Below are 26,135 nucleotides of genomic sequence, written 5' to 3'. Positions count from 1 at the left end.
GCAGAACACTCAGCTGCGTGACAGCCCCCTCCTATTGTATGGAGGATAAGGGCCCCTACTGTAGCCACGTGTTGGAATATCTTCACACTTCACAATGTCTTGATTGTAATGAAGGATGTGTGTGCCATAAACCTGTGTATAAAAGACGAAGCCTCAGAGAAAATTGTTAGAGCACCTCCCGAAGACACTATGCGAGTGTCCCAAATGACATGCTCTCCTCATGAGTAATAAACTCTGTTCTTGTTTTCCTACTTCCAGTGCCCGTCTCTTCATTTGGTAATTATTTATGATGGGAACGAAGAGTCGCCCTGCACCAGCAGCCTGGGCATCGGGTGCGATGTGGGCTGACTTTTCCACAATTGGCGCCCAACGTGGGGCCCATCAGCGACATAAGGTCCGGTAAGAGAGGTCCAGACGATGAGGTGAACATCTAAATGATTGGAGTATACCTGCCTTGAGAGGGCCCTCGTCCGGCTGCCGATTGAATGAACTTCACCGATTCCGAACGGACCTCTCTCAAATGACCTATTGTCCTGACTGGAATCCCACAGGAATGCTGCGGTAAAAACATGGAGAAAGAGAACGATCGGGCGCTGGAAAAAGGAAGGCGAAGAACTGTCCACATGGTCCGGTCCGGGTAAGGTCGTGACACACGACAAATTGCGAAATTGATTGATTGATTGTTTGAAAATACTAGTATTACTTATTGATTGTCTCTGAGAGATTCTCTATTTGCAAACAAGCACAGAGTCGCCATACTCTGTTTAGTCTTTGCAGATAGTGAAGGATAGGTAATGCAGACTTTTGTCCCCATTGTAATCCGTCATACCTATTTTTCTCCCCATTGATTGATTGATTGAATCGAGCATTGAATTGTTCGAAGTTGGTTCTCTTAAGGATCTTCTCTGTCTGCAAACGGGGAAGAATAGGAATATTCTCTCTCCCTTTGCAGATAGTGAAGGGAAGGTAACGCAAACCTTTAACACGTCGTACCTATTTCATTCCTCATTGATTGATTGTTTGCCCGAACATTGACTGTTTGGAATTGGTTCTTTTTGGAGGTATTCTCTATTTACAAACAAGCACAGAGTCGCCATACTCTGTCTAGTCTTTGCAAGTAGTGAAGGGTAGGTAATGCGGACCTTTGTCCCCCGTTGTAATCTGTCATGCCTATCTACTCCCCACTGATTGATACGCCAGTTTCACCCGGACCATTTACTAGAGATAGGTCACCTGGCCCGACCAGAGAGCACCCCTAGTGAAAAGGACATATGCAATAATAACGAAGTGATCACTGTATCCTGTTAACAGAAACTTTAGCATGAAACAACCTGGAAAGAAAGGAATAGGAGAACGAAATCAGTAGGCCACTGATGAACTTTTTATTAAATAACGAACAAGGAAACGATAACAATACTGAATGATAAAATCTATTATTGTCCTAGAAACAAGAAACGTTAGAAATAAGCCCGTAATAAGAAACCTGAAAACAGTAAGAGAAACCAAGCGTGGCATTGCAACGGCCACAAGGCAACGATGCTCATCGCCCCTCACTGCCCCAAACGTGTCTGTCCCACCGCCTGCCACGCCCAAATAACGGCAAACTGGGAAAGATACAAGTCAGCAGACATCCGCCCCCATTCTGGAAATTTCCAAAGTGCAACAGGTTTGCGGCTACGCCCAGCCGGAAGCAACACATATAGGGCGGGTCCTGCTGCCAACAGTCGGCCGGAGATCATCACGTAGGGTGTAGCCGGAGGAGAGGCCGAGGCCGAAGGGACCCGGCCAAGGGGACTGCTACGACAACCCTGGAGAGTTGCAAGGGGGGGGAATGTCTATGTCCTCGACCCTCCCCTCTCTCTCCCAGTCATGGCAAGGAGCGTCCGGCCGCCATCAACCAGAGGCCCGGCCCAAAGACGGACGGGGCATTTCTTTTGTCTTCCATAATGGCTGCAACAACACTGGGGGGGGGGATGTCTTGCACATGCCTCCGACCCCCCCCCTCGTCCTCATCGCCTGGTCCGGCCATAACAAATGTCAAGCGAGACGCCGTGGGGTGCACTGGGAGGGAGAGACGGTGCGAACAAGCCTCTCCCGCCTCCCCAGGTGGAGGCTTCCCAGCTGCACCCTCAGCGCTCCAGGCGCCCGGAAAAGGGTTCTTCCACTGTGGCGATGCTGCAACGCCTCGCCCGGCAGGGTGGAGCCCGTCCGCTCATTTGACCCCGCGATCGCCGGTAGCTGCCGAACTCTCAAAATGGCGATCGACCTGGCAAGAGCGGGCCCAGCATGAAGGAATGGCCCGGTCACTTGTTGACTCCACCATCATAGTTCTCCACGACCTTGAAGATTCTAGAGGAGCCGTGGGAGTCCCCGACCCCCGCAGATACCCCCGATGGGGAATGACTGCCATGATTGCCCACGGAACAATGGAAATGTAGCCGCAGGACGTCGACGCTTCCATGCTGTCGCCAGCCTCAGTTTGAATGACTAGAATCCTGCAGACTACAGTTCGGATCAGTTCCGGTGAAAGCACAGTATGACCTGGTAGGAACATTGTTGCCTCCCTCCCCTTTTTGATTGATGGTTCAGACCACCGATCCCTTCTTTTACCCTTTTACGGAACTTTTGGACTGCCGAAAGAAGCTCTGGGCCAACCACGAGTTAGTAGACATTTAGACTATGCCTGGTCTGCCTGACTGCACCCAAAATGGCGCCGATGCAAATGAAACTTTCAACTCCTTGTTGTACCCGGATTGTTCAGCCCTGGTGTCATGAGATATGTATGAAGGTTTTTTTTTAACCACATGAATTGATATAGGATGTGTACTGATTACATGTTTGGACAATTAATGGATTCAGGATGTGTACTGTCAGTTCGGGAAATGAATTGATATGGGATGGGTACTGATTATGTGTTCAGACGGTAAATTGACATCAGATGGGTATTAATTGAACATTCGGACAATGAATTGTTGTTAAGTTTGGCGCATCATGATTATTGAAAGTTGGAAGCCCAACACTCATGACACTCGCTCACACTGAAGTCTCGACATGATCTTGTTGCACTTGTCGCACTTTTAGATTATGAAATAAACGACCACCGACTCCACTAAAGTTTTTACTAATAAAGTATCCCCACATCTACAGTTCCAGCCTGCTCCGTGGCCGGCCCACGGGGTTGTAGGCCCATATTTATGCACCGACATTCTTATTAAAGATTTTTTGGAAAAAGCAAACGTAGTTGTCACGTGTGAATTGGTAATTTTCGAATAAATGACCACTGTTTAAAGGATTAAAAAGTATAGTACGTAGAAATATTGCAAAAATGAAGGGTCCAAGTTTTCGTTGTGTGCGTTTTTCCTTTTTGCAGCCAAAAAAAAAAAGTCACCGCTAAAGATCCTGGTGTTTAGCCTATACTTTATGTGCTACCTGTATAAAAGAGTCACACTAACGGTCCACCCGGGCTTGAACGCCCAGTTGACAGGGACTGCATCCCGTGGAGATAGGCCGAGTATGCAGTAAGTAAAAGCCTTTCTGGATTTATGCACGCTAATGTGTCTATCAACGTAGCCCCTGCCCCCTTCTTTTTCCCTCTCTCTGCAGGTCACATCGGAATATCGATCAATGTATGAAAACGATGATCTAACGGACGAAGAGACGGGAAAAAGGGTTTGATTATGGTACCTAACCGCAACAAGCAAACCACGACTATTTTCTCTCTCTGAACTTAGCGCCTGGGAGGGCAGCCTGAAGGGAAAACCACAAAATATAACTTCGCTTGGCACCCCGAATAGTACAACTAAAATGACGTGCGCTAATGAATAAGCATCCTACAATTAATTGAATAGGGAAAGTTTAAGGAATATTTTGAGGTGAGGTACATTTAAAATCTACTGCATCCTTCTTCGCACCCTCCTAGACATGTAACTCCAAGCTGCCCCATTGTTCTCCAACTGACACCAACCGTTGTCTCAGCCTGGAAACGCATTTGCTAAAAATGACTCGAATAAACCACCGCGAGCATTAGCCCGACCAGGTTAGTTCATGACCAATTGCCAAAGGCGTAAGTGTGTACAATCAAAGCCACCAGTAAGGGCAGCCGACGGTTAAAAGAGAAGAAAAAGGTAAAAAGAGCTTAGGATGCTAAGAATGCACAGCATACAGAAAGGGATAATTTTGGCCAATAACTGTTTTATGTCTTGTCTTGGATTTTCGTACATAATACATGTACTGTCTTCTCCGCCTGAGTTTGTGTATACGTGATGCATGGATCTACGTCATCCCTCTGTCTGTATTTCCGTATTACTTAATCCCTGTTGTTCTGTGTGCACTGGATGGCCCATTATTGTACACGTCTCTCTCTCTCCTCCATGCCATGCGTGTACAGAATGGACCATTTAGAGTGCGATCTCTCTCTCTCTCTCTCTCTCTCTCTCTCTCTCTCTCTCTCTAAAAACCCCCTGTTCCCTCTTTTCTTGTAATGGTAACGTTGTGCCCCTCCCGGCACAACACCTAATTGGGTTTCCTCGAACACAAAGGTGTTTGGAAAAATTGACATGAACTAAAACGACTGTAACTTGCCATGTTACTACCTCTCCTTTCTGCAAAACAATAGGACCCGAGTTGGTCATGAAAGAAAGGACGGGTCAGACGACTAACGTCCCCTAATCTGGCCTTTATAGGGGGACTATAACGTCAATGGCCTCCTGTTTCTCAGTTCGCTAAAAATGCAATTCCCAATGCACAGATTACTTCGCTCCTCTGCACTAAAGGGTGGATGTCCAGAATACCCCACTTCTCCCGATCGACCCCAGCTCCCTGTCCAAAACGTCCCCTTTTCCCCCGATTAACCCCAGCTTCATGTCATCTACCCTCGAAAGCGAAATTGATGACCTTGATTAACGTTCACTCCCCAAGAAGAGCATGTTTTACGTCCACCCCCTCCCCCTTCTTCATGACGATAACGCCCCACTTACAAGAGTTAGCCGACCCCGAAGGGAGATGTAAGATGGTCGATACTTGGGTTAAAGGGAAGGACGAGTCTCTACATAAGGACTCGATTTTGAGTTTGATATAATACACTGTGTATAAAAGTCCAATTTCTCTCCACGTACGTCACGAATGAGCGCCGAACAGGGTTATGAATTCCATAGCAACGCACTCCTACAGACTCCATAAATGACGACTTCTGACTGTGACCGATGAACTTATCCCCCACCTACATAGGATTGGGGATGGAATTGAGATGTATAAATGTCTTCTCCTGCCAGTTTTTCTAAAAACTTGTTTTCTACTCATTTAAAGATATAATAACTGGAGGAGAGGAGCTGGACGTGACGCACAGCCTGGCCACAGATCATGAAGCACATGTGACCGCAACCAAAGGTGGAGCCGCAGAGCAACGAGACGCGGGACGAGGCACAACTCTCAAACTCGGCAGATGAAAGAATGAAGGGCTACCTTGAAGCCCTCGACTTGCTGACCCACTCGTGCCTGAAGTCCCCGTCCCCTTTTGAGTCCGACTGATGGGCCTGCCTGCTCATTGTCCTTTGCTCCCTTGGTCTCTTGGTGTGTTCAAAGATCTGGCCCCATTCCGCCCTCTCTTCCCTCGATTATTCAACAAACTTTTTTCATATAAACTTTGACTATGGACTGGGATTTTGCCACGGAAAAAGAAAGACACGCAGGTGCCCAGCATGAGGCACCCCTAAGAAAATGGGTTAGGAAACAGGACTGTGATCTAACAGCAGAGGACTGATCGCACCCTGCAACGCGTAAGGATGATTCCGAGCTGGACTTATAGCTCCACCGCCGGTGCTCAAAAGCGCCAACGAAAAGAAAAACGGACTAACAGAGTCTACCAGTGGTGGCTCGTCGTTGAAAAAGACATTTTCACTAAGACCCCCTTCCTGAACTTTCTCCCTCAATTCTTGTTGCTTTCAAAAATGTTTTTGGTCACTTAAGTCCAAAAGTCTCATATAGCACTTTTTACTATATGTTGATGTCATTGAAAAGAAAGTCAGAACCTGAGTCTACAATATGTCGGAACGTTTTTCCTGATTGCCCTCGACTACGTGTTATGCCGATCTATGAATAACGCAGCGAATGTAAATTCATATGTACCGTATTCCGCCAATTGTATCGACTGCATATGGCTACACACAATTTGCTAGCATTCGACGAACGTTATTTCATTGGCCACACATGACTATATGTACACTCCATCAGTTGGGGTAAACACAAATGTACTAGCTATGTTTAAAAGCGGCGACTGTTGAAATTGGCATTGTATATACACATAAGCGGCGTTCATTTGTGTTCACTGTACCCCTTGTTGTAAGCAGAACGGATATCGCTAAAACATTGACTGTGTTATCCCGCTAGCATAGACCCATGCACACACGTACACGACAGCCATTTTAGGTATCATGGTCTCCCAGTTTGCGATCGATCACCAGCGCCCCTTCCCTGACCCTGCAAGCTTCCCCCATGTACCCTGATTGCCCCCGCTCTCACACGCACAAGTCATGAGCCCTCCCCTCCCGCATGACTCTGTCTCTGAGAAATCGCACCCCGCGCCTGACCAAACCCCTCCTGTCCCTCCATGAATACCCCTCCTTTGATGACCTCTTCCTCTGAACCTAATTGTTTGCACGGACCGCTGGTCATCCCTTAGCCCGAGGATACAGTTTATTGCCCACTACTGTATGCACTCGCCTCTCTTGAAAGTAGCCACTATTGATCATGACCACCCCACCCCCTGAGATTCGATCAGGCGCACACATTCCAAAGGAATCAGCAGAACACTCAGCTGCGTGACAGCCCCCTCCTATTGTATGGAGGATAAGGGCCCCTACTGTAGCCACGTGTTGGAATATCTTCACACTTCACAATGTCTTGATTGTAATGAAGGATGTGTGTGCCATAAACCTGTGTATAAAAGACGAAGCCTCAGAGAAAATTGTTAGAGCACCTCCCGAAGACACTATGCGAGTGTCCCAAATGACATGCTCTCCTCATGAGTAATAAACTCTGTTCTTGTTTTCCTACTTCCAGTGCCCGTCTCTTCATTTGGTAATTATTTATGATGGGAACGAAGAGTCGCCCTGCACCAGCAGCCTGGGCATCGGGTGCGATGTGGGCTGACTTTTCCACAATGATGGCTATCGAGTGGTCATTGATCCAGGTTTCAGTGAGAAAAGCAATGTCAATAGCCTCACTGAGGACGTTTCATAAATCTCTGTAGCATGTAGTGCTGCAGATCTGCAGTTAACGAGAATGCAAGAGAGATTATTAGGATTATCCTTAACTGATTTGAGGGTGTGGATGGTGGTGAGTTGAGCAGGTTTAGGCGAGTTGCGAGTTGAGGGGACTCAGTTAACGCCCAATATTACTGGGATGTTGGAGTAGGGGAGATGATCAGTTGCCGGGGGCTAAGGGGCAAAGGATTTGCTAAGGGCATTGAGGTCAGCAGTGGAGAGAGAACAAACAGTGCGATATTGCATGTTTTTAAATACTGGGAAATAAACATGTGATGGTAAATGCTTTAATTGCTGTACAAAAAATCATTGACACCAATCTATGATGGTTTTAATTCTAATTGCTGGAAGGTGATCTGGGATTGCAGCCCTAGACAGATTAGACATAAAGATTATCTTTATTATGGCATTTCCTGACAGATAGCACAATAATTGCACGTCTGGTTTGAACCCTTCCCTGATCAATATCTAATTTTCATTAATATAAATTGCTGACAGGTTGCTGACCCAGTCATCTTCGGGGACCATTGAATTTAGGGCTCTATAATATTTGGGTGACACTCTTTGAATATGTTTCCAAAACATTTTCATATCTTTCGTAACCAACACAGATAGCATTTCCTTCCAGTTTAGTTTATAAAGCAGCCTCTTAGCTCTTTTAAACAGTTTAGCATATGCTGACTTAGTTTCTCAAAACATCTTGCCCCCTTGCAGTATTAATCCCCTTATTTTGTCTTAGATTTTTCACTTTCCTCTTTACAACCTGACACTGAGCTTTAAAGGAGTGTGGCGGGGTTGAAGTGAGGGCTCGGAGACTAGATCTTGCTAAGTAAGGTTTTATTTTGGTATAGGTTCTTTTGCTCCTTGAGGAGAGTCTCTCACGAGAAAAGGCAGCGGGATCCGTGGTGAGAGGTTCCCCCTTCTGGGCGTCTTCCTTGGCCTTGCTCTGGTCTCGGTGAAGTCCTCTTCCACTTCGTCCCGATAGAGCATGCAGAAACATAACAATTGAATGGGTCAGGACACCGTCCTTTGTGTTTTATTGCCCGTGAGGAACCAGGGGGTGAGAGGAGCACCGCTGACTTAGTGTTTTGTACAACTTTTATCTACATGGGCGGTGCAAGGGGAGAAGTAGTGAGGAAAGCGTGTTTTGGGGAAGGTACAGGGTTAGGCCGGAAAGGGTATTTACAAGGTAGTCAGAGGTTATAACAGTCGGGTATCTACTAGCAAGACGAGTTTCCCCGCCTCCCCACCCAACCTGTAACCCGCTGACGTACCTGCTGAAGCCACACTCCTCCAGGAGTGTGGCCTGGCGGCTCGTGGTGACGTTGACCTCCTGGCGATCCGACACTCTCGCCCAAGCAGCTCGTCTCTCGGTTCGGCAACCCTTCTCCTTCCGCCTCCTAGATTCCGCTCGCCCCACGGCTCCGGTAATCTTCGTACTCTCTTCCTACTATGCTCTCCAAGACCAACTCCTCCGGGGTGATGTCACACGCCAGGCCTTCTCCTTCCTCCTTTTTGGCCAATCCGACCAGCAGCGCGTCATTCGGGGGCGGACCTTCCTCTTCGGCACCGTACGCCCAATTAAAGGAGCCAAGTCCTAAATCTTCCTCTTGTGTGGTCTATAGGTGTCGTTTATCGTCTCTCCATTCGCTCTGGTTAGGTGGGAGAGAGGGGGCATCATCAGAATCAACGGTCCATCATTCGAGAGGAGGGGGTCCCTTACGTACCTGTTCATCCACCCCGCTACAAGGAGTCAGATCTATTTTTACCTCACTTGTGTACTACTGATTACATTTTTCTTAAGTACTTGCAAATAGTCAAAAGCTCCTTTTATTATCAAAGAGTACTAATCTATTGTCCTCTGTTGGTTTCAGTTCCCAATGTTCAATTTGATGGAAAACTAAAACTGTGCTAATAATGTCAGCTGCTTTTCATCTATAGGTGCTACCAATCATTTAGGGTAACTAATTTGTAAAGGTATTGTTTGTTCTTGTTTTCAAGTCATTTTCACATTTAATGTCAGAGATAAGGGCCAGTGGTCACTGTCTTCTAACTTTAGCACCTGGATGTTTTTACACAAACTCCCAGTACTGAGTAAATATTTAATCAATATTTCTGTTCTTATTGCCTTCAGGTAATATTTGTTTTGCTGTCATATCAGAACCCTCTTGACCATTAAGGGTAATTCCCCTTCAACTATGAGTTGTTTGAAATTACAGTGTAATTTTCATATAACCACATTTTGGATAATACAGCTAATGGTGTATTATGCACAGAAAGCAATTCCCCTGCAAGAACTTCAACCAGAACTTGATTCAGGCATTAATTAAAATCTTCCATAATTAAAACTGGAGTGTTTTCATACACAGCACATAGATTACAGAAAGAAGTACTAAACAGTGGTACTTGCTCTGTTCTATGTAGCTTCCGACCCAAATCTGCAAACGTATTCACCACAGTTATATCAGTAGGTGCAGAATTTAAATTATACTTATAGCACATGCTTGCAGCCATTCACATTCTGTTCTTAATTATTCTTTTCTTTGTGCAATTTTGATTGATACCTGGGTCACTAGGCCTTTGGAGGGACACCCGGGTCCCTAATGACACACTTCCATACAGATTTGGGAAAATTCAAAGCTTTCCCCGGATAGCCATGAAAATTACATTTTCAGCTAAAAGCAGTCTAATTTTGACAGTCTTTGTGGTCCATGTATATCCCAGGAGAATGCATCTATGTTACTTTTAGAGCCCTTATTCTGATCTATTTTGCTGAGATTGGACAAACCCTCTTCCGGATACTTGCTGAGGGAGGGAAATCAATTGTGATCCCTGGGGTCTTTGTCTGGCTTATCATAGAGAGGAATCTTGAAAATATTTTACATTGAACAAATGAAATAAAAACACAATTTAGAAAATAACATGTTGCACTCATTAGATAGAAAACAACATGAAAATTGAGTTTAGAGTAGCAGAAGCACTGTAAAAGAGTGCTTTTCTTAATAAGAGATAAGTATACATGCAAATGTATACCTTTAAATACAATACGTGGAAAGAGAAACTTGTGGCCTAGTGTCATAATGTTGTGCAATGGGAAAATAACATAGAAAAGAAAATGTGGCCAAAACAATTGCTCGACATAAACTGAACACCACTAAAAATTCCATTTTGTGGGATGCTCTAAAGGCAGCACTTAGAGGGGAATCCTTGAGTTCTAGATTATACGTTCAAAAGCAGAAGAGACAGCTTACTGAGGAATTGAATGACAGCCTCAAACAAGCTGAATATGTGTTAACTCGTGCTGTGATGGAAAAGGGGGATAGCTCTCAAGCACAATTCGAGGTAGCACGTTATACGACTGAGATAAATGAGGTATGGGCAAAAGATAACGCCAAAAAATACTAAACATACTAAATATGAAGGGAATGCTGTGAGTATGGGGAGACTACGGGAAGGTGTCTGGCCAAAAAAAATTAGGAATAGGCAGGTAAAAGACGCAATTACCGCAATTAAAGATGCTAATGGGAAAACTGTAGAAACACCGGTGGAGATCTTAGAAGTTTTTAAAGTCTTTTATGAGGGGTTATAATCAGAGGAGTATGAAAATCAGGATAGATCAAGATCATTTTATAAAGACCACATAGGAAAACATTAAGTGTAGAAGACTCTGCATATTTGGAAGAACCTATAACTTTGGAAGAATTAGTGGAGGTGGTTGGATATTTAGCAAAAGGGAAAGCCACTGGGTCTAATAAGCTTCCGCTTGAAGTTTATAAGATTTTCTTAACGGAAATACGACTAGATATGCTGACGGTTTTTCGGGAGGCACACAAAGGGGATGCACCGGCATCATGGGATGAGGCGCGTATAGTTATCTTTTAAAAAAAAGACAAACCATCTATGCTACCTGGATCTTATCGACCCATTTCGCTTTTAAATGGCGATGGAAAGATTTATGCAAAGATTCTGGCAACACGCTCCTCACGTGTACTAACCCCCATAGTATCTCTCCATCAGCATGGTTTCATCCCAGGACGAGTCAACAGAGTAGGACATTGCTAATGTACAGAAAACACCTTGTGGAGTAGTGCTACTTGATGCTGAGAAAGCGTTTGACCGTGTCTCTTGGGAGTTCCTGTGGGCTACTATGAAGTGGCAAGGCTTTGGACCTGGGTATATTCAAGCTTTGTGAACTATGTATAAAGCACCTAAGGCCAAAATATGTGCGATGGGTCTTGAGTTTGATTCGGTTGTAATATCAATAGGCACCCGGGAAGGGTGTCCTTCCTCTACTTTATTATTTGCCCTGTATATTAACCCCTTTTTGAACCTATTGGAAATTAGGTTAAATGCATCAGAAGCTCGGTCTGGAATGGGAGTTACTACATTAGTATATGCAGATGATATTGCTGTTAGTTCACCAGATCCAGCTAAACCTATGATAGAGATTGAACAATAAGCAGCTGTATTTGGGGAAAGATCTGAATTTAAGTTAAATATCACAAAAACACAAATAATCTGCACAGAGCAAGTACGTATTAATGATGCTAGGGTTATAGAAGAGGCTACATATGTGGGGATTCGAATGAACGCATGTTTGGAAAAGATGGTAATATCTAATTGGGAACCTTTGTTATCCAAAATAAGGAAGGATTTGGATAGAATAGATGGCCTGCATTTATTCCTAGTAGGTAGATGTAACTTTTTAAAAATGGATGTTTTGCCCAAAGTGTTGTTTTATTTTAGATGTGTCCCCTTGGAACTTACTCGGAAGCAACTTCAGAAATTACAATCTATTTGAGGTAGCTTCTTGTGGGCACAAGGTAAACCCAGGCGTGCAATGAGGTACAAGACTTTACCACAATCTCGAGGGGGATGGGCTGTTCCTAATTGTTTGTTTTACTATTGAGTATGCTTATTACAACAAATGGGTATATTGCTGATTGGAGAAGCTGAGGGAGAGGTAGAATAGTCCCTGAATATCTATATAATCTTGTTGGGCTCAAAAACAGAGGAATTTTTTTCAAAATTAAGAGCCTAGTTACTACAAAAAAACTTTTAAGGTTCATCAAGCTGCCCATAAAGCATGGTTACAGATTTGTAATATTTTGAAGATTGGTAAACTCAATTTTTACACACCTACCTCCTCCCTAGTACTACCTCCCTCAATCTTTTCTGACGATGTCACGGCCAGATGGCGGAGAAAGGGTCTTATGACCTTAGGGGATTTCATTAATAATGGTGTTATCAAGGCTTACTCTTCGTTGGTGTCCGAATATGATCCCCCTCAAGCTGATTTTTAAAAATATTTACAAATATGGGACTACTTAACAAGAAGCGTAGAAGTAATGAATTTGACTAGGAAAAGTAATTTGCTGGAGATATTGAGAAAGCACAGTAGGATTGGTAATTTATATCAAAGCCTTATTGAATTACAAAGGGATGAACTCCAAATACAGAATCTTATATGGAATAATTAACTAGAACAGGAAGGGGATATCCTACAGGAATCAATTGCGATGGCTGATAAACTTCTGGTATCCTCCAGTCTTAAATCACAATAAAACAAAATCGTATTCAATTTGTACTATACGCCTGCTAAAATAGCACGGTGGGGGGAGGGCTAAATGCGGGCAGATGAACGTGATGTGGGAAAGACCAAGCTGATAGTATTCACATGTTTTATGAAGGTCCAGAGTTGAAGCAATTGATACATAAAATGGAAGTCTTTCTGACAAGGTGATAGGGGAACAGATTGAGATTAACCCCAAAGGGGATAATGTTGGGAGTACTGGATGATTCATTGCCGGAACAGGGGATTTATCAATTTAGATATCTTATTTTTATCGCTGTAGCAGTGGCCAGATTATGTATTGCGTCATTATGGAGGGAGAAAGAACCACCATCTTTTGAAATGTGGACGGGCAGATTTTATGCTATGTATAATGTTGAATATAGTCTGTATGCCCTCAAGGGGATTCTTAAGCACACGCTAGGCATGAGGGACGGAATATTTAAAATAATCATGATTTTGTTTAACTTGTGTTACGTATGTCTTGGCTTTAAGATTTGGGCGTCTCTAAGGCTCTGTGATCCGATATGAGTATTATATTGTTTCCCCCTCTTGATTGAGTTTGATTTGTTGCTAGGCAGATTTGGATATGTAACAACCTTCTTGGTTTTTTGTGTATTGTGTAATGTACTGCAATGATATATATATATATGGTGATCCCTCTCGATTTGCTTTTTGTGTGTAAAGAAAGTTTTCGTAAATGTTTATTGATTGTTTTTGGCTTACAAAAAAAAGAAAAAGAAAATGTTACAGTATTAGTTCTAAATTATGTGCTAGGAACTTGGAACTGTAGAGGATGAAATTAGAAGTGGTATAGATTATGAAATTGTTGAAATGTTTTTTTAGATTGTGAAGTTAGAAACATTTGAGATTTTATAGAATACTTAGGCAAAAGTAATGTGTTATGATAAAAATACATGAATAATAATAAGTATTAATGAAAGTTATTGTGAATTTATATCATTTTAGAAATACGTTTAAATGCATTAGATGAACTGAATGTAAAATGAAGTAAGGCTTCATGCTAGGATGACTAGTCTAAATGTGTTCTACGTCTTAACAATGGCCTAGTGATTATGATAATGTTACTTTTCGTACTGCAAACTGTACATTGCATGATCTCTATTTCGTTTGATTCCCATGAAAATAGTGAGACCCTGAACTGAGATACCTACAACATTAGATATTGCTATTATGTTTCTTTTTGACAGGCGAATTGGACTTGTGTTTCCTTTTAATTCTCAGGGAATACATGGGAAAGGATGGCAAAGTTTTAATTCTCCGAATGACTTAAAGCCCATCATGAACTGGTTATGGTCTTTCGATGGTGGTGTGACACCACCTGACTTGAAACGAGGGGCACCGCACTAAAATGATTTCTCTTTGGGCAAACACACTCACATTTATTTCTCTTATGAGTTACGGATGCCCTACATTTTATTTGTTTTCTCAACTGACTGATACTTTGAAAATTAATAACCATTTTCTTTTTGGCTTTACGGCTTAATGCTACAAGCGGTAGCGGATAGACTGAGCTCTTTCTTGCCGAACCTGAACTGAACTCGAACTAGACTTTTCATTCCTTAGCTAATGGACAATGCCCTTAGAGACATTAAGACTTACATCCTTGGAGTAGAGTAGATCATCTCTTATGACAAATACTGAAGAGATTACTCACACTAATGAATTTTGATTCTTTAATACATTAGCTTGACAATAAGTTGGAGTGTGACTTTAATCTGTGTCTTCATTGAAACTGTACAGATTTTTGAGAGAAATTGGACCCAAGAGAGGAAGTGATGAAGAGGTTTGGTAATTTCTAAAATCAACCCTCCTATCGTTTTAAAAAGATCCATTGAGAAACAAGTGCAGTTAAGATTACTCTAATCGTAGGAGGGCCCAGTGAGGTTTGAGTAAAGTAAAGGAAATTAATTACATGCTATGCTTCCGCACAATGAGATAGTATAGTGAGTTTGATTATCGAAAATATAAAATGCTCCGGCACTTACCATTACTATTTCACAGGGTGGATATTCGTATATTCCCACAACTAAAACATATTGTTTGTTTTTGCACCTTCCAAGACACTTCAACCGGAGATAAATTAATCTGACTTCTGTTCAACTTTGCACGGTTATTAGGAAATGCATTTTCCGCTCTTTTCTCTAGTTCCACTTGATGCACTATGGACTATCTCCCTGGTCATTTAGATTCTTCTCTACATTCAATATTACATGTTCATCCAGTGTGGAGTAGAATCCCACTTTTGTCCTCTCTCTGCCCTTCTTAATATAAAGAAAGGCTACCTGTTTTAGATTTTTTGTAAGGATGGCTTGCTGTGAAGTACACTTTTCAAATGCTTGAAGAAGGTGAAATATATTTAATGGCCTCCATTTGTGAGCTTTCTTTCCTTAATTTACAATGTCGAAGCATAAAATCCTGTTGTTTTCCTCTAAACCACATTCTGGTTTAATGTCTTCCCCGATCCTAGGGGTAGAACAATGTTGCTTTCCCCCTCCCCCCCTTCTGTATCTTGGTACACTATATCACTTCCCTAAACTCTCTTTTACTATTTGTTAGATTGTTTCCCTGACTTTTGTTTTTTTTTAAATGGATCTATAGGGCACCTTGTTGGACTTACTTTATCTAATTTACCGTTAAGTATTCTTTCCTTCGTTCTACATACTTTCGTTCCTCCACTGGGATCAAAGAATTTCGCCAGACATAATAATCCCTTATTTCCAATTTTCAATCTGTTCTATGGCGTCACTTTGGCCTATGAGCCCCTCCCCATAACAGATGGTTTAAGAGGTCTTTTATTGTGGAACCCACAGCTCCGGGACCCATAACACCCACCCCTTCTTTTTATATGCATTAGGACTCTAGAGATGTAAACCGAGGAGAAAGTGATGGCTTTTTTCCTTAGATCTAAAACCTTTTTACAGTTTCACTCTGCTTCTGTTTGAGCACTGGTTCCACTAAAAAGGACATAAGTAACTGATTTGATTTAGTTCTTTGATAATGTTTCTCAGTCTACCAGTCTGCATTTTCATACTGTTGCTATTTTAGACATTGGCTTCAAGTTTTCCTTGTAAGGTTTTTTGCATAAAGAACAACACATCTAACATTAGCAATGGAGCCATTGTGGATGTCTCTGTGGAATATAAAGTATGTTGACATTCTTGATCCACTGACATGGGGCCTGCTGCAACCCTTGATCTTCTGCAACACCTGATCTTGACAAGTCCTGTCTCCCACTTTTGTTTGAATGTTCACTGCTGGTATTGTTACCCATCTCTCCTCTTACCCAATGTCCTCTGGAAAAATGGGAAATTTCAAACGCAATTTGCGACAACTTTGGGGAAGAGGTGAGACCCTGGGTGATTTACCAAGAGACTCCTAGATTTTCTTCTCCAGAAATGATCATGTCCTCTTCCTGAATAGGGTCATCCTAATTTGGCTGGGTACTAGGCATAAGAGACTCACACCAGATTTTTTGCCTAAAATGTTTATCTATTAACGCTCTAACTAAGATTGCCAAATGAACTGCTGATCTGGGGCCTTGTATTGAAACTCCTTAACTTGTAAGGGGCTTTGGTGAGATCACAAAATCCAGGTGATTTATGATGATGTCATTATTTATCGCTTGTAATTGCTCACTCTTCCCATTTCCAGTTGTTTCAGAACCTCCTTGACATTTCCCTTGTCTCTTCCTCAACATTGGTATCCTTTGTACGCTTTTCTTTTTAATGGTGCTTAGTTGTATATTCGACACCCTTCAGACCATAAATAACTTTGGGTTAAATTTAAAAGAGTGCCCAGACCGGACATGGGGACTGCTACTCTTGGAGCCCTTGTTTGCTTCTAAAGTGCCTCCAAAGTAAACATCAAGCTAAAGGTCCCTTGTTGATATACAGTATCCAAATTTGAGTAAATACATGGGTCTCTGGTTGAGCATATGACAATTTCTCCCAAAACTAAAATACAGTACTCACTTACAGGGCAGATTAAATCCTTATTTTCCCAGTTATTGCCTTAATATGTGGATCCTAATTTTAGAGAGAAGGGTAATTATCTCCATTTATTCCGCTCAACATTGCTCTCCCTTTTCACTTCTGCTGGCTCTGTGCTCCTCCTCATGCACTGCTTTCACACATGCTCTCTCCTCCAAGAGCACGAGGCATGAGGCCCTGCAAAGCGCCTGACCTTGCTGAGGGGGCAGACTCAGTGGCAGTGCACCAACAGCCCGGATTCATGGGTTGCAATGGAGGAGTAGCCAGATCCAACAGAAAGGACAATTCAGGAGTAGTTTATAAAGGTTTTCTAAATATACGCAGATTCCAAGCTCCCAAGTTTGAGAGTAAAATTGCCTGTGGGCAGGCTGCCTCGCTACCATTGCGACCCTGAATGCAGAGGGCGGGCATGAGCACGGCGTTATGTGGTCAATGTGGTCTTGAGGGAGGATTGTAATGGAAATGCCTACGTTTATATACAATTCTTCTTTGACTTTGGATCACTTAGAAGGTGCTACTAAATTTACACTGTTTCGTACTGTCAAAATGATTAACAACATCAGGGCTACAGTGGCAACGGATTAGGCCACTCTCCCTACGGCCAAATGGGTGATTTCCTTAACCCATGAAACGCTATTTCATAGGCAATAACCCCAACAACGTTGCTTCTCCCCCAGGACCAACCTACCCCGTTTGAGGGTCACTCCAGGAAGGAAATCCTTGGGCTGGGAGCCTGGGCTTCGTGAAACTCAAACAAACGGAAGATCACACCCGGCCAGCACTACCCGACATTGCCAGTCAGTACCACTCCTCACTGGTGCAACAAGGGAACCTGATGAGTGGGTGCTGACCTGACCATCGACACAACTACCTTGTTGGGGTCTTTTTCGGGTGACTGGGGCTGCCTACCCTTTCAGCTGCTCAGATCTTCCAACTCTAGAGACTACACTATTGTGAAGCCAGATCTAAGCTAACAGATTTATCATTTAACTGTGTGCTGGATGTGAGTTGATGAGCCCTTTCAAAAAACACCTCCTGAGGAACACTGAGCACTCACTGATGAATGCAAACTATCTATCTTAGGGCTCAAAGAGCAGAAACAACAACTCAGCTTCCAGGCTTATGGATCCAGCTGACACGCGAGGGAGGCTCGCTGACTCCCAACTACAGACATCATCCATTTCATTTCAGTCCTTTTGGTGCACATATATAGCTATCTACACTCCACTACATCGTGCATGCCATTACCTGTACACCTAATAAAGAATGACATTGCCAGTCAGAGCAGAGGAGGGATATGAAAGTGCTCTCCTATATACAGGCAATGTCCTGGAAAAAAAAAGATCACAGTCTAAAAGATAAGCTGACCCAGCCTCCTTGTGCCCCGGCTGGGCCAGCACAGGCCACCTACAAGAAAGCGACAGCATGGAGGAACAAGTTACTCTCTCCTTCCTTGAAGCCCATTTTGCCTCTCAACGAGACGATCTCCAGCCGGTCGAACAAGATCTTTCAAACAATATCAAAGAAGTCTGAAGAGACCTAGATATGATTGGAGGGCGAGTCTCAGCTATTGAACACAGGAAAATAACCGTGAAGAAGAAGTGGAGCAGCTACAGCAGGAGTCAATCCACGTCTGGGAACAGCAGATCGACTTGCAGGCTCATGCTGAGGACTTGGAAAATAGGTCAATGTAGAATAATATTCACATTAAGGGAGTGCCATCACAAGCAAAAGGTTCAGACCTTGTCCTCTAGCTTAGAGACCCATTCCTACACATTTTGGAAGCTCCACCAAATTTAAAGATCCTAATGGAACAAGCGTACAGATTGAGTTTTCAATTATCTGAATCAGCTCTCCCTGCTGGTATCCTAACCTGTATCCATGGTTTCAATTAAAAGGAAACATCCTGCGAAAGGCCCACAAAAAATATACAGAGCACTTTAGGGGAAACGCACTGATGCTCTATCAGGACCAGGCTGCAATTACTATACAGAAACTGCAGAACTTTCGCCCAGCAGCTTCTCACTTGCAGAACATTGGTGTTACTTACTCTTGGGGACAACGATTTTGACATATCTTTTGATTAGATGGCAAACTACACCAACTGCATTCACTGGAGGAGACGTGGCGGTTTCTCTGCATTGACGATTTAACTACTAGAGCATACAAAACGAATCGCCAAGAACAGCAGACGTCCACGTGCCAACGGCATATAACCGAAGACATGAGACCTGACCCAGCGACATTTGCAATGGAGTGACAGGTGGTACCAGAGAAGCTATCCGGAGATTAGAGCAAGACGTACACCCTAAGAAATATCTGCGCGTGGACATCAATATTTATTATTGATTAGGCCAGGGAGGGGTGGCTTGTTGCCACAACACCAACCCACTGTCACTGTATTCTGCGGGACTGTAAATTTGCTACGACAGTATCGGACTAGATATTATTGTTCCCATGTTACAGCTGTTGGTTGTTTTGGTTATCTGGAGAAAGTTCTCATTTTTGATAATGGCACAGTATTGATAAGATGCACTTCTACAGGGGTTTGGCGTAGGACGAGAGGGATACAAGAGAAATGCCACTGGGATATCGAGTTTTAGCACTTTTCTACCATACCACAGACTTAAATGACCCATACAACAGTCAAGTCTCAGAATTAAAGGGCAGGCTACTTGCTTATAATATAACCACTGGGTACTGATCCTTCATAGTGTGCTCTATATACACCCCTAACGAGGGACAAGAACAATTTCTATGCAAAGCTGTGTCGGAGGTGATGTCCTTCTCGGAACGGCAAATTCTTTTTGGGAGGCGTTCTCAAAGTAGTGCTCAATAACAAAGAACTATACATTGACATGGCCAAACTCGAGCCCCCTCTGGGGGGCACCCAATGGCAGCAAGACATAGGGCTACCAGACCTTTGGAGAGCATTTCACCCACACGCGCTCGAATATATTCTTTTTTCACATCTCCATAAAACATGTGCACGGCTTGAATACTTACTTGGGATTAAAGGCATGCATGCTTTAACCGTAGCGTCTGAAATAGAACCCTCTGCCCTCTTGGACCATGCAGTGGTATCCCTCACCATGGAACTCCCCCCGATAGAGCACCACACACTGACCTGGGGACTGCTAAGACTTTCCTACACCGCCCGAGGTAGTGACCGACACAGACAAGCAATGAACACCTTTCTAGAACTAAACAATACTCCAAATATCTCCATCACCACCCTTTGCTAGACCCTTAAAACCATCATAAAGGGAGAGCTGATAGCTACCTCAGCTGTGGACAGCAGAATCCGCAGAGGGCCTATTTAACTAACCAGATGAAGGAGCTAGAACGTATCGATCACCGCACAGAGTCCCCGAGAGTATGGCCTCAATTACAGGCTGCTCGATCCCAATTAGCAGGTATAGATGTAGACAGGGACGGATATGCAGCGCTTAGATTACGGCACTGCTATGTAGGGGGGAGATAAATGAAAGTGCCTTCTAGCCAATTGTCGTGTGTAGATTTAGATGCTGTATATAGATTTCCCGATTCATGCCCTTATATAGGTACAATTCACTTTGCCCTTATTTAGGCATAGAAATCCAGCCTTATTTAGGCATTGCTCATGCTAACCAAATACAGGCATGGTCAACTACATCCGATCCTCTTCGTCAGAACGAGTTCTTGGAAAACCAGACTCTTAAGCCTTTAGGACTTCCCCTTGCCTGAATATTGATTTCTCCAAGAACTCATTTATTATGCATGAACATCTATTCCTTAGGGGTTCATTCATGACGTTCTTATGCCCGACTTGTACGTCAATACTGTCATTCCTAAACACCTTCAAGGTATAAATATACCTTCACTTGCTATGGCAAGGCACGGTGCGGTTCGGCTACCTACTTGCACGACGCGGCTTGCCACAGAAAGTCCCGAAGGAAGTCAACTCCCCAACTGATGCACTGACCAGACGCTGTCATCCTCCTCGTAGAGAATCCAGTTCCAGTGTTTCTGACTCCCCTTGCGGGGTGTTAGAGATCGAGTCCCGGGAAAGAGATACCAACCTCTCTCATTCTAAGTTATGGAGCTGATTAGAACCTAAAGAGACTTTTGGCAACTCTTGGCACAACTAAACTAAACTATAGCTAAACAGCACCTACTTCTTCCCTCGTACTACACTGGGGTAGGATTATTTTAGAAGCACCAGTTGAGTATTTTAGCCTGTGTTATTTATGTATGTATTTTTATATATGTCATAGCTACAGACCATGCTATTGCAGTATTACTTTATAGTACTGCTAACATTGTACGTATTATACTTCGCATTCTGTCTTACGATTGTAGCAGTTCATATCTCTTGCATGAGAAAAAAGACTGTTCAATAAACCCTTTTATTGAAACGCCCGTCTCTCTATTTCTGTGCAACTATGTAGAAATGAAGCATGCACGATTGACTGAGTGAAACTGTTATCTATTGTTTCCACGACTCTGAAGATATTGGTCCGAGTCTAAGGGAAACAAAGTTGTCATGTTTATGCGGTAGTAAGAAACTAATCCCTTCTTGTTCATTCAATAAGTTTCTAGTGACCTCTGAGTTAGCTGGCACATGCAAGTATTTAAGTTTAATGTACTCAATAGAGACATACTGACCTCAGTCCTAAGTCAAATCTATAGTGTATATTATTTCAATGCGCAGAGCCTATAAGGGAAATAGGAACTACGCAACACAATAAACTACTTGCTTTGAGAGATTTTTATATAGAACGCTGTATAGTACAAGTTCTAGATCCATACTGCCCCTCTACATATCTACATGAGGTAAACATGACACGACTTTCTCCAGAACAAGCGGCTTCCTTGGATTGCCCTATTCATCTGGAAGAGGTCATTTTTGTTATATACCGGCAAAAACCCTTAAAGCCTCCGGGACCAGATAAGTTTCAGGCTATCATTATAAAAACCTTTTGCTATGCCTTATCCCCAATGTTAACCAGGCTGTTTAACAGGTTTACTGGACCGGGATCCATTCATTCCACCCCCCTCCCCATTTATTGGCAGCCATAGTGGACATCCTGAAAACTGGGAAGGACAAACAACGATGCAGCTCGATATTACCAAAACCTGCATCTATCCCATACTTGGAGAGCCAGCTGGCCTCCTCAGTACAAATGACTGCCATACTGTACTACAGATCTCTACTTTGTCAGCTTAGAGACGATATTTCTTGCTGGACACCATCTTTCCTGGCAGTCATTTTAAGGGGGTCGCCCTTAAAATGACCGCCTTACCTAGAATTCTGTACCTTTTCCAGGCCTTACCGGTGCCACCCCTGGAGGGGATGATCCAAACTTTACAGAAAGAAATGAATCAATTAGCTTGCATGGGCAACAGACCAAAAATAAGAAACGACTTGAGCTAACAACATCCAGATGCAGGAGGCTTGGCTCTACCAAACCTTCAGCAATACTATCAGGTGGCGCAGTTGAACTACCTTGTAGAGAGGAACAAGGACAAATCAGAGAAGGTAAACAACCTTTACAACGCAACTTTTACCACGCAGTGCCTTTACGACGCAACTTTTACAACGCAAACCATTACAACGCATTGCACTGGGGGGCGCTCTAGGATAGGGAATAGGTTTAATGTACTATCCAACACCTTCCCTACTATCCACGGGGACTGGAGTTGGAATAGTAAATTAAACAATTCACTATCCAGCGCCTAAAAGCACTATGCGTTGTAATGGTATGCGTTGTAAAAACCGCGTTGTAAAAGCATGCGATGTAAAAGCATGCGTTGTAATGTCATCCATCCATCAGAGAAACAACGGTTATTCCAAGATAGGGCGATAGCAGGGCTATATCTTTGGAAACTCCCCTTCTTAATGAAGCTACATCGACCAAAGAGTCTATATCTGTCCCCATCGCCAGGGTGACAATGGTGGTCTGGGATCAAGTGAGGCCCCGGCTGGGCCTCACATCATTCCCCTACCCGTTGACACCCTTGATTAATAACGCCGATTTCTCCCAAAACATGGACCCTTGGGCATTTGCACCATGGCGACAGGCAAACTGCCATTCGGCGGGTCACTATTACAACCTTCTAGAGTCCAAGAGGATGCATTACATACAAATATGCCATTGGCTCATGCACCCATCAAATTGCTCTGTGGTACAAAGATACTTCACGCTCTATGAGAAATGGATGGTGACCAAAACATCAGACAAACGACTTATCCCAAACTATACAACAACCTACACCAGCCTTCCATCCCTGCTTAACACAGGATAGAATTAAGCAGACAACTGACCTTAAAGGAATGGGGAGAGGTCTATCACAGAGCGCGACACACAGCATGCAATACTGCTAGCATCGAAACCTCCTTTAAGATAACCACTTACTTGTAATTTACAAACTGGTTTCTATGTTATTCCTCTCTTCAAGGGAGTAGCTGTGTAAGAGAAGTATGGTGGTAGGATCTCACTCTTCCCTATAAAGGGTAGTAGTGGGGATCCTTTTGTTGGATCATAATGCACTCACACACCCTTACAGGTGTCATGCTTCATCATCTGGGCTGCTCCTCGTTGGGGTGGCGGTGCAATCCCCAACGGGCTCCCTAAAAAGGGGCTCTTTGTCTGAGATCTTCTATCCAACTTCCGTATGATGGGTGCGGGTGTGGGGCCAAGGAAGTGTAGATGCTTAGTGGTGGTTTAAAATAGAGCTGGGAGTACCTGGAATGAACACATTGTATTCTGGGGGTCTTCTGTCCTAATTAAAAGAAGTAAAACAAGGCATTAACATGAGCCTCTCTGCGGATCTATGTGCTCTTGTTATTGTGTGTTGGTCGACATGTTTCTCGCTTTTTGGTATATTAACCTGGGGATTCTTCAGGACCTAAATAGTGAGCTATCTACAAACATAAATGAGTGAAAATAAGAAAAGAAAAGAAAATTTGTGTGTCAGGGATAGCAATAATACGGAGTCTTCTTCTACCTGCCTGGATCTACCTGTGTGGGAGAAAGAGACATTCAATCAACGAAAGAAATTTCTTTTAGTACACATTGTTCATCTATACCAACAATGATTCCCTGGTGATTCACAACATGCTACTTATTTATCAGTGAGTCTGCTCACTGGCAGACAGAATACATGGTATTTAAAAACAGGTGAACTGTCTCAGTGAGTGAAGATGATACAGATCCCTGTAAATAAAAGGAAGACATTGAAGGACCGAGCAGTAGGAAAAAATGGCTTGACGGAGGACTCACACACTCTTTGTGGTCCCCAGGCTTCAACAGTGCCCGGTGGAACCTATTACGCGGCTCTGCTCCTGTGCGTGTCAAATAGTGGGAATTGAGGGACAAAATAGTTGTGTAAAGACATTGCAGGAAAATACGGTTGGTTATCTCATGTCCATATGATTAAGAAAAGGTTTAGGAAGGTGATGCCTATACTAACCCATCCCGCCCTATCACAATTATAAGGTTTAGAAACCAGTAGTAAAGTGGTAGACACTGGTTGTGGTATGGTGTGCCTGGTGTCAAGGCAAGTGGTTGCCTGATAAAAATGTCCTTAAAGAATTGTACATTTATAACTTTGTGTGTGTACTGGTCGCGGGCTCATTGCTGGAAGTACATACGGGGTATCCGCCTCATTGTTGTGGTGGGCCCCGTATTGTGGTAGTATCTCAATTCTATGGTCTTATAAACGAGTGAAATAATTGCCATCACTGTTAAGCAGAGGCCTCCGCCGTGTTTTCTCATGTAAAGTCAAAAAGTATCTGCCAATGCTGGGAATTGCTGGAGGAGTTTAAGCATATATGTCGGCAACCGGTAGGAAGTGCCGCACTTAATGGTAGAAAGCGCCGCATCTCTAGGTGATAAAAAAGGGGGGCGGGGGAGAAGTGTACTTATATGAGCCCTGTGATAAGTTGGCATCTCAATGTTAGCTCACTTGTGTGTAACGCATTGTGATAAAGGCGGCGCTGCTCTTTGAGACTGTTCTCAGCGCTTCTCGCTTCTAAGTCCTGGCGTTACTTCAAGACTAAACTGAGTAAATAAATCAATGCCCACATTTGCGCTCTAAATTAGAGTTCAAACACGCACAAGAGAGCAGAGCGTTAAATCGGTGTATTTAATCCATGCCTAGAATGCAACAAACTAATAAATGCTCAGTCTAATAGTGGCTTCTAAGTGATAACTTACTCGTATATAGCGCCTTGTGGTAATGGCAGCGCTGCTCTTAGAAACTACTCTCAGCGCTGCTCGCTAGCGTTAGTCCGAAAAACAACTAAACAATTAAATCACTGCCCACATATGCGATCTAATTGGATCACGCTCGAGAATGCGAAGCATTTCATCCGCTGTGTATTTGAGCCAGGCCTTGACTACAAAAACCACTACATGTTTAGTCTTATTTGTGAGGCTGTAACAATGGTGGGGGTTCTGTGCTGACGGTTGTTTGTTACATTGCTATGTTTGAAACGATATATACATGGCGCATAGATTGTAAAGTCGCTTGAGGTGTTCAGTATCTAAACGGTATTCAGGTTAGGTACTGATGGTTGTTTGTAACGTTTGCTATGTTAGAAACGATATATACATGGCTCATGGGTTATGAACTCACTTGAGGTGTTCAGTCTCTAAACTGCGTTCAGGTTAAGTACTCATGTGTGCTGTATGATTGTGGCGTCCTCAGATCTACCCTCCTCCACCGGGCCCGGAAGATAACTGCGACACCCGTGGAGGGTTATTTTTGAGGAGGAGTCTAGGTCACATGTGGCATCACGTGGATCGTGGTGGGCGCGGTTAGGCGAGTGGCAGCTCAAAAGTGATGTTAATGTGGCGGCCATTACTGAAATAGGTTGTAGTGAACCTTTAGCGTGCATGTAGTGGTTTCAGTGTTAAACACTGCGGTGCTCAAGGGCGATGTTTTTTAACTGGGGATGTAATTCTTTGTTTATCCTGTACATAAAGCCTTTATGAGCTCGAGCCGGTTATCAGATTGTCCGGAGTATGAACCATGTTGCTTACATAACTTCAGGCAACTGTTGTGCGTGTTGGTTAAAAGTCAAACGCCTCATCACTCGAGGGTGATAGAATGAAGGCATTGCCTCGGCATGTATGAATAAGATTGTGCGCAAACTAAGATGATGCATCATGTTGTTTGATATATGAGTCTAGTGATCGCACAGTGGGGTCAATCATAAGGGGATGCCTGTATTCAAGCGAGGCAGTTAATTAAAGATAGTTAATTAAAGGTAATGAGCAAGGACCCCATTGTGGTGGCAGCCTA

At 43.4% G+C, this 26,135-nt stretch overlaps 1 long non-coding RNA gene across 1 annotated transcript in view; it reads right to left on the bottom strand.

Annotated features, from left to right (window-relative positions):
- LOC144826497 (uncharacterized) overlaps positions 1-25,568 on the bottom strand; it is a 40,942-nt gene extending 15,374 nt beyond the window's left edge. The window contains exon 1 of the long non-coding RNA XR_013609835.1: positions 25,467-25,568. This is a non-coding gene — a long non-coding RNA (uncharacterized LOC144826497). The remainder of the gene's footprint in view (positions 1-25,466) is intronic.
- Positions 25,569-26,135: the final 567 nt, after the last annotated feature.

The sequence above is a fragment of the Lissotriton helveticus genome, chromosome 3_2 (genome assembly GCF_964261635.1).
Source record: "Lissotriton helveticus chromosome 3_2, aLisHel1.1, whole genome shotgun sequence".
NCBI lineage: Eukaryota > Metazoa > Chordata > Amphibia > Caudata > Salamandridae > Lissotriton > Lissotriton helveticus.
Note: the sequence above shows the minus strand (reverse complement) of the source record. Positions and strands in the feature narration are given on the sequence as shown.